This window comes from Oncorhynchus nerka, unplaced genomic scaffold (assembly GCF_034236695.1).
Source record: "Oncorhynchus nerka isolate Pitt River unplaced genomic scaffold, Oner_Uvic_2.0 unplaced_scaffold_969, whole genome shotgun sequence".
NCBI classification, from domain to species: Eukaryota; Metazoa; Chordata; class Actinopteri; order Salmoniformes; family Salmonidae; genus Oncorhynchus; species Oncorhynchus nerka.
In genome coordinates this window covers 204388-222222 of record NW_027040346.1, presented here as the reverse complement: position 1 = coordinate 222222, position 17835 = coordinate 204388, and positions in this window count along the sequence as shown.

The following is a 17835-nucleotide window of genomic DNA, read 5'->3' as shown; positions in this document are numbered from 1 at the left end:
ACATGATGAGATGACAGTAGAGGAGAGGCCAGTACCTGACATGATGAGATGACAGTAGAGGAGAGAACCTGACATGATGAGGTGACAGTAGAGGAGAGAACCTGACATGATGAGATGACAGTAGAGGAGAGGCCAGAACCTGACATGATGAGATGACAGTAGAGGAGAGGCCAGAACCTGACATGATGAGATGACAGTAGAGGAGAGAACAGAACCTGACATGATGAGATGACAGTAGAGGAGAGGCCAGAACCTGACATGATGAGATGACAGTAGAGGAGAGGCCAGAACCTGACATGATGAGATGACAGTAGAGGAGAGGCCAGAACCTGACATGATGAGATGACAGTAGAGGAGAGATGACATGATGAGATGACAGTAGAGGAGAGAACCTGACACAATGAGATGACAGTAGAGGAGAGGCCAGAACCTGACATGATGAGATGACAGTAGAGGAGAGAACAGAACCTGACATGATGAGATGACAGTAGAGGAGAGGCCAGAACCTGACATGATGAGATGACAGTAGAGGAGAGGCCAGAACCTGACATGATGAGATGACAGTAGAGGAGAGGCCAGTACCTGACATGATGAGATGACAGTAGAGGAGAGAACCTGACATGATGAGATGACAGTAGAGGAGAGAACCTGACATGATGAGATGACAGTAGAGGAGAGGCCAGAACCTGACATGATGAGATGACAGTAGAGCTTAGGCCAGAACCTGACATGATGAAATGACAGTAGAGGAGAGGCCAGAACCTGACATGATGAGATGACATTAGAGGAGAGAACCTGACATGATGAGATGACAGTAGAGGCCAGAACCTGACATGATGAGATGACAGTAGAGGAGAGAACCTGACATGATGAGATGACAGTAGAGGAGAGGCCAGAACCTGACATGATGAGATGACAGTAGAGGAGAGAACCTGACATGATGAGATGACAGTAGAGGAGAGAACCTGACACAATGAGATGACAGTAGAGGAGAGGCCAGAACCTGACATGATGAGATGACAGTAGAGGAGAGAACAGAACCTGACATGATGAGATGACAGTAGAGGAGAGGCCAGAACCTGACATGATGAGATGACAGTAGAGGAGAGGCCAGAACCTGACATGATGAGATGACAGTAGAGGAGAGGCCAGAACCTGACATGATGAGATGACAGTAGAGGAGAGAACCTGACATGATGAGATGACAGTAGAGGAGAGAACCTGACATGATGAGATGACAGTAGAGGAGAGAACCTGACATGATGAGATGACAGTAGAGGAGAGAACCTGACACAATGAGATGACAGTAGAGGAGAGGCCAGAACCTGACAGGATGAGATGACAGTAGAGGAGAGGCCAGAACCTGACATGATGAGATGACAGTAGAGGAGAGGCCAGAACCTGACATGATGAGATGACAGTAGAGGAGAGGCCAGAACCTGACATGATGAGATGACAGTAGAGGAGAGAACCTGACATGATGAGATGACAGTAGAGGAGAGGCCAGAACCTGACATGATGAGATGACAGTAGAGGAGAGAACCTGACATGATGAGATGACAGTAGAGGATGAACAGAACCTGACATGATGAGATGACAGTAGAGGAGAGAACCTGACATGATGAGATGACAGTAGAGGAGAGGCCAGAACCTGACATGATGAGATGACAGTAGAGGAGAGAACCTGACATGATGAGATGACAGTAGAGGAGAGGCCAGAACCTGACATGATGAGATGACAGTAGAGGAGAGAACCTGACATGATGAGATGACAGTAGAGGAGAGAACCTGACACAATGAGATGACAGTAGAGGAGAGGCCAGAACCTGACATGATGAGATGACAGTAGAGGAGAGAACAGAACCTGACATGATGAGATGACAGTAGAGGAGAGGCCAGAACCTGACATGATGAGATGACAGTAGAGGAGAGGCCAGAACCTGACATGATGAGATGACAGTAGAGGAGAGAACCTGACATGATGAGATGACAGTAGAGGAGAGAACCTGACATGATGAGATGACAGTAGAGGAGAGAACCTGACATGATGAGATGACAGTAGAGGAGAGAACCTGACATGATGAGATGACAGTAGAGGAGAGGCCAGAACCTGACAGGATGAGATGACAGTAGAGGAGAGGCCAGAACCTGACATGATGAGATGACAGTAGAGGAGAGGCCAGAACCTGACATGATGAGATGACAGTAGAGGAGAGGCCAGAACCTGACATGATGAGATGACAGTAGAGGAGAGAACCTGACATGATGAGATGACAGTAGAGGAGAGGCCAGAACCTGACATGATGAGATGACAGTAGAGGAGAGAACCTGACATGATGAGATGACAGTAGAGGAGAGAACAGAACCTGACATGATGAGATGACAGTAGAGGAGAGAACCTGACATGATGAGATGACAGTAGAGGAGAGAACCTGACACAATGAGATGACAGTAGAGGAGAGGCCAGAACCTGACATGATGAGATGACAGTAGAGGAGAGAACAGAACCTGACATGATGAGATGACAGTAGAGGAGAGGCCAGAACCTGACATGATGAGATGACAGTAGAGGAGAGGCCAGAACCTGACATGATGAGATGACAGTAGAGGAGAGGCCAGTACCTGACATGATGAGATGACAGTAGAGGAGAGAACCTGACATGATGAGATGACAGTAGAGGAGAGAACCTGACATGATGAGATGACAGTAGAGGAGAGGCCAGAACCTGACATGATGAGATGACAGTAGAGGAGAGGCCAGAACCTGACATGATGAAATGACAGTAGAGGAGAGGCCAGAACCTGACATGATGAGATGACATTAGAGGAGAGAACCTGACATGATGAGATGACAGTAGAGGCCAGAACCTGACATGATGAGATGACAGTAGAGGAGAGAACCTGACATGATGAGATGACAGTAGAGGAGAGGCCAGAACCTGACATGATGAGATGACAGTAGAGGAGAGAACCTGACATGATGAGATGACAGTAGAGGAGAGAACCTGACACAATGAGATGACAGTAGAGGAGAGGCCAGAACCTGACATGATGAGATGACAGTAGAGGAGAGAACAGAACCTGACATGATGAGATGACAGTAGAGGAGAGGCCAGAACCTGACATGATGAGATGACAGTAGAGGAGAGGCCAGAACCTGACATGATGAGATGACAGTAGAGGAGAGAACCTGACATGATGAGATGACAGTAGAGGAGAGAACCTGACATGATGAGATGACAGTAGAGGAGAGAACCTGACATGATGAGATGACAGTAGAGGAGAGAACCTGACACAATGAGATGACAGTAGAGGAGAGGCCAGAACCTGACAGGATGAGATGACAGTAGAGGAGAGGCCAGAACCTGACATGATGAGATGACAGTAGAGGAGAGGCCAGAACCTGACATGATGAGATGACAGTAGAGGAGAGGCCAGAACCTGACATGATGAGATGACAGTAGAGGAGAGAACCTGACATGATGAGATGACAGTAGAGGAGAGGCCAGAACCTGACATGATGAGATGACAGTAGAGGAGAGAACCTGACATGATGAGATGACAGTAGAGGAGAGAACAGAACCTGACATGATGAGATGACAGTAGAGGAGAGAACCTGACATGATGAGATGACAGTAGAGGAGAGGCCAGAACCTGACATGATGAGATGACAGTAGAGGAGAGGCCAGAACCTGACACAATGAGATGACAGTAGAGGAGAGGCCGGAACCTGACATGATGAGATGACAGTAGAGGAGAGGCCAGAACCTGACATGATGAGATGACAGTAGAGGAGAGAACCTGACATGATGAGATGACAGTAGAGGAGAGAACCTGACATGATGAGATGACAGTAGAGGAGAGGCCAGAACCTGACATGATGAGATGACAGTAGAGGAGAGAACCTGACATGATGAGATGACAGTAGAGGAGAGGCCAGAACCTGACATGATGAGATGACAGTAGAGGAGAGAACCTGACATGATGAGATGACAGTAGAGGAGAGGCCAGAACCTGACATTATGAGATGGCAGTAGAGGAGAGAACCTGACATGATGAGATGACAGTAGAGGAGAGAACAGAACCTGACATGATGAGATGACAGTAGAGGAGAGAACCTGACATGATAAGATGACAGTAGAGGAGAGGCCAGAACCTGACATGATGAGATGACATTAGAGGAGAGAACCTGACATGATGAGATGACAGTAGAGGAGAGGCCAGAACCTGACATGATGAGATGACAGTAGAGGAGAGGCCAGAACCTGACATGATGAGATGACAGTAGAGGAGAGGCCAGAACCTGACATGATGAGATGACAGTAGAGGAGAGAACCTGACATGATGAGATGACAGTAGAGGAGAGAACCTGACATGATGAGATGACAGTAGAGGAGAGGCCAGAACCTGACATGATGAGATAACAGTAGAGGAGAGAACCTGACATGATGAGATGACAGTACAGGAGAGGCCAGAACCTGACATGATGAGATGACAGTAGAGGAGAGGCCAGAACCTGACATGATGAGATGATAGTAGAGGAGAGGCCAGAACCTGACATGATGAGATGACAGTAGAGGAGAGAACCTGACATGATGAGATGACAGTAGAGGAGAGGCCAGAACCTGACATGATGAGATGACAGTAGAGGAGAGAACCTGACATGATGAGATGACAGTAGAGCAGAGAACCTGACATGATGAGGTGACAGTAGAGGAGAGAACCTGACATGATGAGATGACAGTAGAGGAGAGGCCAGAACCTGACATGATGAGATGTCAGTAGAGGAGAGGCCAGAACCTGACATGATGAGATGACAGTAGAGGAGAGGCCAGAACCTGACATGATGAGATGACAGTAGAGGAGAACAGAACCTGACATGATGAGATGACAGTAGAGGAGAGAACCTGACATGATGAGATGACAGTAGAGGAGAGGCCAGAACCTGACATGATGAGATGACAGTAGAGGAGAACAGAACCTGACATGATGAGATGACAGTAGAGGAGAGAACCTGACATGATGAGATGACAGTAGAGGAGAGGCCAGTACCTGACATGATGAGATGACAGTAGAGGAGAGAACCTGACATGATGAGGTGACAGTAGAGGAGAGAACCTGACATGATGAGATGACAGTAGAGGAGAGGCCAGAACCTGACATGATGAGATGTCAGTAGAGGAGAGGCCAGAACCTGACATGATGAGATGACAGTAGAGGAGAGGCCAGAACCTGACATGATGAGATGACAGTAGAGGAGAGGCCAGAACCTGACATGATGAGATGACAGTAGAGGAGAACAGAACCTGACATGATGAGATGACAGTAGAGGAGAGAACCTGACATGATGAGATGACAGTAGAGAGAGGCCAGAACCTGACATGATGAGATGACAGTAGAGGAGAGAACCTGACATGATGAGATGACAGTAGAGGAGAGAACCTGACACAATGAGATGACAGTAGAGGAGAGGCCAGAACCTGACATGATGAGATGACAGTAGAGGAGAGAACAGAACCTGACATGATGAGATGACAGTAGAGGAGAGGCCAGAACCTGACATGATGAGATGACAGTAGAGGAGAGGCCAGAACCTGACATGATGAGATGACAGTAGAGGAGAGGCCAGTACCTGACATGATGAGATGACAGTAGAGGAGAGAACCTGACATGATGAGATGACAGTAGAGGAGAGAACCTGACATGATGAGATGACAGTAGAGGAGAGGCCAGAACCTGACATGATGAGATGACAGTAGAGGAGAGGCCAGAACCTGACATGATGAGATGACAGTAGAGGAGAGGCCAGAACCTGACATGATGAGATGACATTAGAGGAGAGAACCTGACATGATGAGATGACAGTAGAGGCCAGAACCTGACATGATGAGATGACAGTAGAGGAGAGAACCTGACATGATGAGATGACAGTAGAGGAGAGGCCAGAACCTGACATGATGAGATGACAGTAGAGGAGAGAACCTGACATGATGAGATGACAGTAGAGGAGAGAACCTGACACAATGAGATGACAGTAGAGGAGAGGCCAGAACCTGACATGATGAGATGACAGTAGAGGAGAGAACAGAGCCTGACATGATGAGATGACAGTAGAGGAGAGGCCAGAACCTGACATGATGAGATGACAGTAGAGGAGAGGCCAGAACCTGACATGATGAGATGACAGTAGAGGAGAGGCCAGTACCTGACATGATGAGATGACAGTAGAGGAGAGGCCAGAACCTGACATGATGAGATGACAGTAGAGGAGAACAGAACCTGACATGATGAGATGACAGTAGAGGAGAGAACCTGACATGATGAGATGACAGTAGAGGAGAGGCCAGTACCTGACATGATGAGATGACAGTAGAGGAGAGAACCTGACATGATGAGGTGACAGTAGAGGAGAGAACCTGACATGATGAGATGACAGTAGAGGAGAGGCCAGAACCTGACATGATGAGATGTCAGTAGAGGAGAGGCCAGAACCTGACATGATGAGATGACAGTAGAGGAGAGGCCAGAACCTGACATGATGAGATGACAGTAGAGGAGAGGCCAGAACCTGACATGATGAGATGACAGTAGAGGAGAACAGAACCTGACATGATGAGATGACAGTAGAGGAGAGAACCTGACATGATGAGATGACAGTAGAGGAGAGGCCAGAACCTGACATGATGAGATGACAGTAGAGGAGAGAACCTGACATGATGAGATGACAGTAGAGGAGAGAACCTGACACAATGAGATGACAGTAGAGGAGAGGCCAGAACCTGACATGATGAGATGACAGTAGAGGAGAGAACAGAACCTGACATGATGAGATGACAGTAGAGGAGAGGCCAGAACCTGACATGATGAGATGACAGTAGAGGAGAGGCCAGAACCTGACATGATGAGATGACAGTAGAGGAGAGGCCAGAACCTGACATGATGAGATGACAGTAGAGGAGAGAACCTGACATGATGAGATGACAGTAGAGGAGAGGCCAGAACCTGACATGATGAGATGACAGTAGAGGAGAGGCCAGAACCTGACATGATGAGATGACAGTAGAGGAGAGGCCAGAACCTGACATGATGAGATGACATTAGAGGAGAGAACCTGACATGATGAGATGACAGTAGAGGCCAGAACCTGACATGATGAGATGACAGTAGAGGAGAGAACCTGACATGATGAGATGACAGTAGAGGAGAGGCCAGAACCTGACATGATGAGATGACAGTAGAGGAGAGAACAGAACCTGACATGATGAGATGACAGTAGAGGAGAGGCCAGAACCTGACATGATGAGATGACAGTAGAGGAGAGGCCAGAACCTGACATGATGAGATGACAGTAGAGGAGAGGCCAGAACCTGACATGATGAGATGACAGTAGAGGAGAGAACCTGACATGATGAGATGACAGTAGAGGAGAGAACCTGACATGATGAGATGACAGTAGAGGAGAGAACCTGACATGATGAGATGACAGAAGAGGAGAGAACCTGACATGATGAGATGACAGTAGAGGAGAGGCCAGAACCTGACATGATGAGATGACAGTAGAGGAGAGGCCAGAACCTGACATGATGAGATGACAGTAGAGGAGAGGCCAGAACCTGACATGATGAGATGACAGTAGAGGAGAGGCCAGAACCTGACATGATGAGATGACAGTAGAGGAGAGAACCTGACATGATGAGATGACAGTAGAGGAGAGGCCAGAACCTGACATGATGAGATGACAGTAGAGGAGAGAACCTGACATGATGAGATGACAGTAGAGGAGAGAACAGAACCTGACATGATGAGATGACAGTAGAGGAGAGAACCTGACATGATGAGATGACAGTAGAGGAGAGGCCAGAACCTGACATGATGAGATGACAGTAGAGGAGAGGCCAGAACCTGACACAATGAGATGACAGTAGAGGAGAGGCCAGAACCTGACATGATGAGATGACAGTAGAGGAGAGGCCAGAACCTGACATGATGAGATGACAGTAGAGGAGAGAACCTGACATGATAAGATGACAGTAGAGGAGAGGCCAGAACCTGACATGATGAGATGACAGTAGAGGAGAGAACCTGACATGATGAGATGACAGTAGAGGAGAGGCCAGAACCTGACATGATGAGATGACAGTAGAGGAGAGAACCTGACATGATGAGATGACAGTAGAGGAGAGAACCTGACATGATGAGATGACAGTAGAGGAGAGAACCTGACATGATGAGATGACAGTAGAGGAGAGAACCTGACATGATGTGATGACAGTAGAGGAGATGCCAGAACCTGACATGATGAGATGACAGTATAGGAGAGAACCTGACATGATGAGATGACAGTAGAGGAGAGAACCTGACATGATGAGATGACAGTAGAGGAGAGGCCAGAACCTGACATGATGAGATGACAGTAGAGGAGAGAACCTGACATGATGAGATGACAGTAGAGGAGAGGCCAGAACCTGACATGATGAGATGACAGTAGAGGAGAGAACCTGACATGATGAGATGACAGTAGAGGAGAGGCCAGAACCTGACATGATGAGATGACAGTAGAGGAGAGAACCTGACATGATGAGATGACAGTAGAGGAGAGAACAGAACCTGACATGATGAGATGACAGTAGAGGAGAGAACCTGACATGATAAGATGACAGTAGAGGAGAGGCCAGAACCTGACATGATGAGATGACATTAGAGGAGAGAACCTGACATGATGAGATGACAGTAGAGGCCAGAACCTGACATGATGAGATGACAGTAGAGGAGAGGCCAGAACCTGACATGATGAGATGACAGTAGAGGAGAGGCCAGAACCTGACATGATGAGATGACAGTAGAGGAGAGAACCTGACATGATGAGATGACAGTAGAGGAGAGGCCAGAACCTGACATGATGAGATAACAGTAGAGGAGAGAACCTGACATGATGAGATGACAGTACAGGAGAGGCCAGAACCTGACATGATGAGATGACAGTAGAGGAGAGGCCAGAACCTGACATGATGAGATGATAGTAGAGGAGAGGCCAGAACCTGCCATGATGAGATGACAGTAGAGGAGAGAACCTGACATGATGAGATGACCAGAACCTGACATGATGAGATGACAGTAGAGAGGCCAGAACCTGACATGATGAGATGACAGTAGAGACAGTAGAGGCCAGAACCTGACATGATGAGATGACAGTAGAGGAGAGAACCTGACATGATGAGATGACAGTAGAGGAGCCAGAACCTGACATGATGAGATGACAGTAGAGGAGAGAACCTGACATGATGAGATGACAGTAGAGAGGAGAGAACCTGACATGATGAGATGACAGTAGAGAGAGAACCTGACATGATGAGATGACAGTAGAGGTCCAGAACCTGACATGATGAGATGACAGTAGAGGAGAGGCCAGAACCTGACATGATGAGATGACAGTAGAGGAGAGAACCTGACATGATGAGATGACAGTAGAGGCCAGAACCTGACATGATGAGATGACAGTAGAGGAGAAGTCAGAACCTGACATGATGAGATGACAGTAGAGGAGAACAGAACCTGACATGATGAGATGACAGTAGAGGAGAGAACCTGACATGATGAGATGATAGTAGAGGAGAGAACCTGACATGATGAAATGACAGTAGAGGAGAAGTCAGAACCTGACCTGATGAAAAGACAATAGAGGAGAGGTCAGAGGTCGTTAGAGGAGATTTCAGAATCTGACATGATGAGGAGACAATCGAGGAGAGGTCAGAGGTCAGTAGATGATGTTTGTTCTATTGTATGTCTACATTTCTCTGTTCTGATGAAGAGATCCTGTTAGGACATTCCCCATCACGCTCACACACTCCATCACATAAAACGCTTTTTTAAACTAATCTTCCACCTGGACAGAAAGGAATAAAGGGAGTGAGTGAGTGAGTGAGATGAAACAGTCAAGGCTAACTCTCCCTGGCAGAATAATATAACATATATTTACAGATGTAACAGTAATCAGTCATGTATTCAAGGGAGAGAGAAGGACCTTCAGCTCTGTACAAATAAGACAGGATCAACTTATCATCATCATCAATACCTAACCACATCAACATCATTTGGCAACCATGGCCCGTATTTTACCAGTTATCAGAGTAGGAGTTCTGATCTAGGATCAGGTCCAGTATTCATAAAGATTATCAGAGTAGGAGTTCTGATCTAGGATCAGTATTCATAAAGATGATCAGAGTAGGAGTTCTGATCTAGGATCAGGTCCAGTATTCATAAAGATTATCAGAGTAGGAGTTCTGATCTAGGATCAGGTCCAGTATTCATAAAGATTATCAGAGTAGGAGTTCTGATCTAGGATCAGGTCCAGTATTCATAAAGATGACCAGAGTAGGAGTTCTGATCTAGGATCAGGTCCAGTATTCATAAAGATGATCAGAGTAGGAGTTCTGATCTAGGATCAGGTCCAGTATTCATAAAGATTATCAGAGTAGGAGTTCTGATCTAGGATCAGGTCCAGTGTTCATAAAGATTATCAGAGTAGGAGTTCTGATCTAGGATCAGGTCCAGTATTCATAAAGATGATCAGAGTAGGACTTCTGATCTAGGATCAGTATTCATAAAGATGATCAGAGTAGGAGTTCTGATCTAGGATCAGGTCCAGTATTCATAAAGATTATCAGAGTAGGAGTTCTGATCTAGGATCAGTATTCATAAAGATGATCAGAGTAGGAGTTCTGATCTAGGATCAGGTCCAGTATTCATAAAGATGATCAGAGTAGGAGTTTTGATCTAGGATCAGGTCCAGTATTCATAAAGATTATCAGAGTAGGAGTTCTGATCTAGGATCAGTATTCATAAAGATGATCAGAGTAGGAGTTCTTATCTAGGATCAGGTCCAGTATTCATAAAGATGATCAGAGTAGGAGTTCTGATCTAGGATCAGGTCCAATATTCATAAAGATGATCAGAGTAGGAGTTCTGATCTAGGATCAGTATTCATAAAGATGATCAGAGTAGGAGTTCTGATCTAGGATCAGGTCCAGTATTCATAAAGATGATCAGAGTAGGAGTTCTGATCTAGGATCAGGTCCAGTGTTCATAAAGATTATCAGAGTAGGAGTTCTGATCTAGGATCAGGTCCAGTATTCATAAAGATGATCAGAGTAGGACTTCTGATCTAGGATCAGTATTCATAAAGATGATCAGAGTAGGAGTTTTGATCTAGGATCAGGTCCAGTATTCATAAAGATTATCAGAGTAGGAGTTCTGATCTAGGATCAGTATTCATAAAGATGATCAGAGTAGGAGTTCTTATCTAGGATCAGGTCCAGTATTCATAAAGATGATCAGAGTAGGAGTTCTGATCTAGGATCAGGTCCAATATTCATAAAGATGATCAGAGTTCAGGTCCAATATTCATAAAGATGATCTAGGATCAGGATCAGGTCCAGTATTCATAAAGATGATCAGAGTAGGAGTTCTGATCTAGGATCAGGTCCAATATTCATAAAGATGATCAGAGTAGGAGTTCTGATCTAGGATCAGGTCCAGTATTCATAAAGATGATCAGAGTAGGAGTTCTGATCTAGGATCAGGTCCAGTATTCATAAAGATGATCAGAGTAGGAGTTCTGATCTAGGATCAGGTCCAGTATTCATAAAGATGATCAGAGTAGGAGTTCTGATCTAGGATCAGGTCCAGTATTCATAAAGATGATCAGAGTAGGAGTTCTGATCTAGATCATCCAGTATTCATAAAGATGATCAGAGAGGGTTAAAGCGAGGGAAATACTTGTGCTTCTAGTTCCGACAATGCAGTAATAACTCGCATTAACATCTGCTAACCATGTGTATGTGACAAATACATTTGATTTGATTTGATTTATGGTCTAGATTTCTACTACAACAGATTATAACAGACATTCTATTCTAGTCTAGATTTCTACTACAACAGATTATAACAGACATTCTATTCTAGTCTAGATTTCTACTACAACAGATTATAACAGACATTATATTCTAGTCTAGACTTCTACGACAACAGATTATAACAGACATTCTATTCTAGTCTAGATTTCTACTACAACAGATTATAACAGACATTCTATTCTAGTCTAGATTTCTACTACAACAGATTATAACAGACATTCTATTCTAGTCTAGACTTCTACGACAACAGATTATAACAGACATTCTATTCTAGTCTAGACTTCTACGACAACAGATTATAACAGACATTCTATTCTAGTCTAGACTTCTACGACAACAGATTATAACAGACATTCTATTCTAGTCTAGATTTCTACGACAACAGATTATAACAGACATTCTATTCTAGTCTAGACTTCTACTACAACAGATTATAACAGACATTCTATTCTAGTCTAGACTTCTAGATGAGTATGTAAACAAAGTGGCATAGTTAAAGTGGCTAGTGATACATGTATTACATAAGGATGCAGTCGATGATATAGGGTACAGTATATACGTATGCATATGAGATTAATAATGTAGGGTAAGTAACATTATATAAGGTAGCATTGTTTAAAGTGGCTAGTGTTATATTTACATAATTTCCCATCAATTCCCATTATTAAAGTGGCTGGAGTTGAGTCAGTGTCAGTGTCAGTGTGTTGGCAGCAGCCACTCAATGTTAGTGGTGGCTGTTTAACAGTCTGATGGCCTTGAGATAGAAGCTGTTTTTCAGTCTCTCGGTCCCAGCTTTGATGCACCTGTACTGACCTCGCCTTCTGGATGATAGCGGGGTGAACAGGCAGTGGCTTGGGTGGTTGATGTCCTTGATGATCTTTATGGCCTTCCTGTAACATCGGGTGGTGTAGGTGTCCTGGAGGGCAGGTAGTTTGCCCCCGGTGATGCGTTGTGCAGACCTCACTACCCTCTGGAGAGCCTTACGGTTGTAGGCGGAGCAGTTGCCGTACCAGGCGGTGGGTGATACAGAATGTCTGTTATAATCTGTTGTCGTAGAAGTCTAGACTAGAATATGTCTATTAACCTCTACAGTATCGGTGTCCCTAAACCGGGGACGGTTGTTGCTCACGTGCGCTAATGTAGTAAACATCAGCCAACTTTCCGAGACATAAACATGTCTTATATGGGCAGAAAGCTTGAATTATTGTTAGTCTAACTGCAGTGTCCAATTTACAGTAGCTATTACAGTGAAAAAATGACATGCTATTGTTTGAGGAGAGTTCACAAACTATCTGCATCTTCTCCTGAGTCTTGACACAGAGATAAAGTGTTCGCATAGTTTTGTTTGATAAAATCTATTGTTATATTCAAATGAAGGAACTGGGTTCTACAGTTTGAACTAACGCTGTCTCTGAAGCTGATGTGTTTCGCTGGGTCGTTCTTCTTCTCTCGTTTCGACGCGGTACCGTTAATGATGGTATAACGAGAGAAACACACGGAGCAGGTTGGACAGATGTGTCGTTCTTCTTCTCTCGTTTCAACGTTAATGATGGAATAACAAGACTAACACCCCGAGCAGGCGGACAGATGGGTCGTTCTTCTTCTCTCGTTTCGACGTTAATGATGGAATAACGAGACTAACACCCCGAGCAGGCGGACAGATGGGTCGTTCCTCTTCTCTCGTTTCAACGTTAAGATGGAATAACGAGACAAACACCCCGAGCAGGCGTACAGATGTGTCGTTCTTCTTCTCTCGTTTCGACGTTAATGATGGAATAACGAGACTAACACCCCGAGCAGGCGGACAGATGGGTCGTTCTTCTTCTCTCGTTTCAACGTTAATGATGGAATAACGAGAGAAACACACGGAGCAGGTTGGACAGATGTGTCGTTCTTCTTCTCTCGTTTCAACGTTAATGATGGAATAACGAGACTAACACCCCGAGCAGGCGGACAGATGGGTCGTTCCTCTTCTCTCGTTTCAACGTTAATGATGGAATAACGAGACAAACACACCGAGCAGGCGGACAGATGTGTCGTTCTTCTTCTCTTGTTTCGACGTTAATGATGGAATAACGAGACTAACACCCCAAGCAGGCGGACAGATGTGTCGTTCTTCTCTCGTTTCAACGTTAATGATGGAATAACGAGACTAACACCCCGTGCAGGCGGACAGATGGGTCGTTCTTCTTCTCTCGTTTCAACGTTAATGATGGAATAACGAGAGAAACACACCGAGCAGGCGGACAGATGTGTCGTTCTTCTTCTCTCGTTTCAACGTTAATGATGGAATAACGAGACTCACACACCGAGCAGGCGGACAGATGTGTCGTTCCTCTTGTCTGCCTGTTTGACAAACAAGCATAATGAGCTCTGTGACTAACACTGAGACACACACACACACACACACACACACACACACACACACACACACACACACACACACACACACTGATACATACACACTGAGACACACACACTGAGACACACACACTGAGACACACACAGTGACACACACACTGAGACACACACACACTGAAACATACACACTGAGACACACACACACACTGATACACACATACAGACACACACTGAGACACACACACACGGACACACACTGAGGCACACACATACTGAGACACACACACTGAGACACACACAGTGACACACACACTGATGCATACACACACACACGCACACACTGAGACACATACACACTGAGGCACAAACGCACACACAGAGATACAGACACACTCTCACTTGTCTATACACTACATGTCCACAATGTGTAAAAACCACAGCAGTGGAATGACTCATGGTAAAACAAACAAGTAAACAAATAAATAAACAGAGAGCAGAAACAATACTCCAAGCCGCAGCTCCATAATAAATGTCAGACATGGAGAGCTGATGCTACCAGCTACTATAGTAGATACTCCTGTTAAATTATACTAGATACTATAGCAGATACTCCTGTTAAATGATACTAGCTACTATAGTAGATACTCCTGTTAAATGATACTAGCTACTATAGTAGATACTCCTGTTAAATGATACTAGCTACTATAGTAGATACTCCTGTTAAATGATACTAGCTACTATAGTAGATACTCCTGTTAAATGATACTAGCTACTATAGTAGATACTCCTGTTAAATGATACTAGCTACTATAGTAGATACTCCTGTTAAATGATACTAGCTACTATAGTAGATACTCCTGTTAAATGAAACTAGCTACTATATTAGATACTCCTGTTAAATGATACTAGCTACTATAGTAGATACTCCTGTTAAATGATACCAACTACTATATAAAATTCTCCTGTTATATGAAACTAGCTACTATAGTAGATACTCCTGTTATATGAAACGAGCTACTATAGTAGATACTCCTGTTAAATGATACTAGCTACTATAGTAGATACTCCTGTTATAAGATACCAGCTACTATAGTAGATACTCCTGTTAAATGATACTAGCTACTATATTAAATTCTGCTGTTATATGATACTAGCTACTATAGTAGATACTCCTGTTATAAGATACCAGCTACTATAGTAGATACTCCTGTTAAATGATACTAGCTACTATATTAGATACTCCTGTTAAATGATACCAGCTACTATAGTAGATACTCCTGTTAAATGATACTAGCTACTATAGTAGATACTCCTGTTAAATGAAACTAGCTACTATATTAGATACTCCTGTTAAATGATACTAGCTACTATAGTAGATACTCCTGTTAAATGATACCAACTACTATATAAAATTCTCCTGTTATATGAAACTAGCTACTATAGTAGATACTCCTGTTAAATGATACTAGCTACTATAGTAGATACTCCTGTTATAAGATACCAGCTACTATAGTAGATACTCCTGTTAAATGATACTAGCTACTATATTAGATACTCCTGTTAAATGATACCAGCTACTATAGTAGATACTCCTGTTAAATGAAACTAGCTACTATATTAGATACTCCTGTTAAATGATACTAGCTACTATAGTAGATACTCCTGTTAAATGATACTAGCTACTATGGTAGATACTCCTGTTTTAAGATACCAGCTACTATATTAAATTATCCTGTTATATGAAACTAGCTACTATATTAGATATTCCTGTTATATGAAACGAGCTACTATATTAGATACTCATTGTTGGGTTTGGTGTGTGTGTGGAATCCTCATGTCTCATTCTTTAAAAAACAGTTTGGTACAAATGTTAGGTATATTTATTAAAACATTTATGAATCCTATTCATTCAAATGGCCAATTTTTTGATGCAGCCAATTACTTACTCAGGAGATTGAATTATACTTCAACAAAATGATAATGCAGGATTGTTTTATCTTCTGTTTGTAACTACAGAAACAAGTTCAGAACAATCTGAGATGGTGGGTGTCATGGCTGGCTGAACTGGCCTGGAACGAGTTCAGAACAATCTGAGATGGTGGGTGTCATGGCTGGCTGAACTGGCCTGGAACGAGTTCAGAACAATCTGAGATGGTGGGTGTCATGGCTGGCTGAACTGGCCTGGAACGAGTACAGAACAATCTGAAATGGTGGGTGTCATGACTGGCTGAACAGGCCTGGAACGAGTTCAGAACAATCTGAGATGGTGGGTGTCATGACTGGCTGAACTGGCCTGGAACGAGTTCAGAACAACATGTCCGACTCCCACATTCAGTACGACTGGGACATGAGCTGCCAGTAGTGACAGTAGGAGTGCCTTGACAGCTAGTCTGTGTGGAAGCAGAAAGTGATTGTCTCCATGGCACCCCCTACACACCAAACCCACCACAGACATATTGTCTGTCCTGACACGATGTGACAGTTTCGAAGGAAGGGCAGAAAGTGTATCAACGCATGAAACATTGTCAGTAGTTCGAGGTAATTTACATGAACTTGGCGGAGCTGCTCTTCCCTCGTGAACACCACCCCCCCCCCCACCGTGTGAGTGGTGTTGTCACCACCTTCCTTAGCGACACTACCCCTTAGGGGAGTTCCTGAAACGAAGGTTGAGCGTTAGGGTGAACAAAGCGCCCAGTTGTCTGTGTAAGAAACTCTCAGGGGTTCTAGAACCACCTTCCCTCACTTGTTGAACAAAGAGGGAGCTAGGTCTAACCTGAAGGGAACAGCAAGGTATTTTGAAATGGCTATATATATTTTTTTAGGGGGTATTTGTTGTCTCTACCTTGAAAGACAAACCTCAGAAACCTCCCCGTGTGCTGGCAGAATACTTATGTGGAAATAAGTGTCCTGCAGGTCGACTGAAGCGAAGCAGGTCACCTCGACGAATAGAGCAACACAGGACATTGAGCTTAAACATGAGGTGTTGCTGTGGAGGAGCCGTAGGTCCAGACTGACATGTCTCCGCCTCCTTTAGGAACCAGGAAGTCCCAGGATTAGAAGGGTCAGTGTCTCTCTGCTGCTGGTGTTGCTATGAGAGAGAGCAGACGTCCTTCGTCTCCATTCGTTAATAAAATCAGAACTGCACTGAAAACGGGTGGCTTCGTAGCGAACTGCAGTCTGTATACCTTTGTGACCGTGGACAAGAACCCAGCCAGTCCACTGCTCTTGCCACGAGTCGACCACAGTCGTTCACCACTGGTGATGTAGTGCCCTCTGGTGGCGTTAGAGCGAGTTGCCCTCCGGCAAGATGCCGGGATGTGACAGAGACTTGTTAAGACAAACGGGCACTGGTAAAATAATGGTGCTTGGTGGCGACTGGAAGTAGCTCTTCCTGTCTCAGTTTCTCCTGAAAAATGCTGAGGGGAGAGCTTTTGCACGGGGGGAGGGGTCTGTGCTCCGTCCGTCTTCCCTAGAGAGTGTATAATTGAAATGAGCCACCAGGGGCTGAACTGAACAACCATAGTGGTTGGGGGAAGTCGGTGCTCCGTCCGTCCCCATAGTG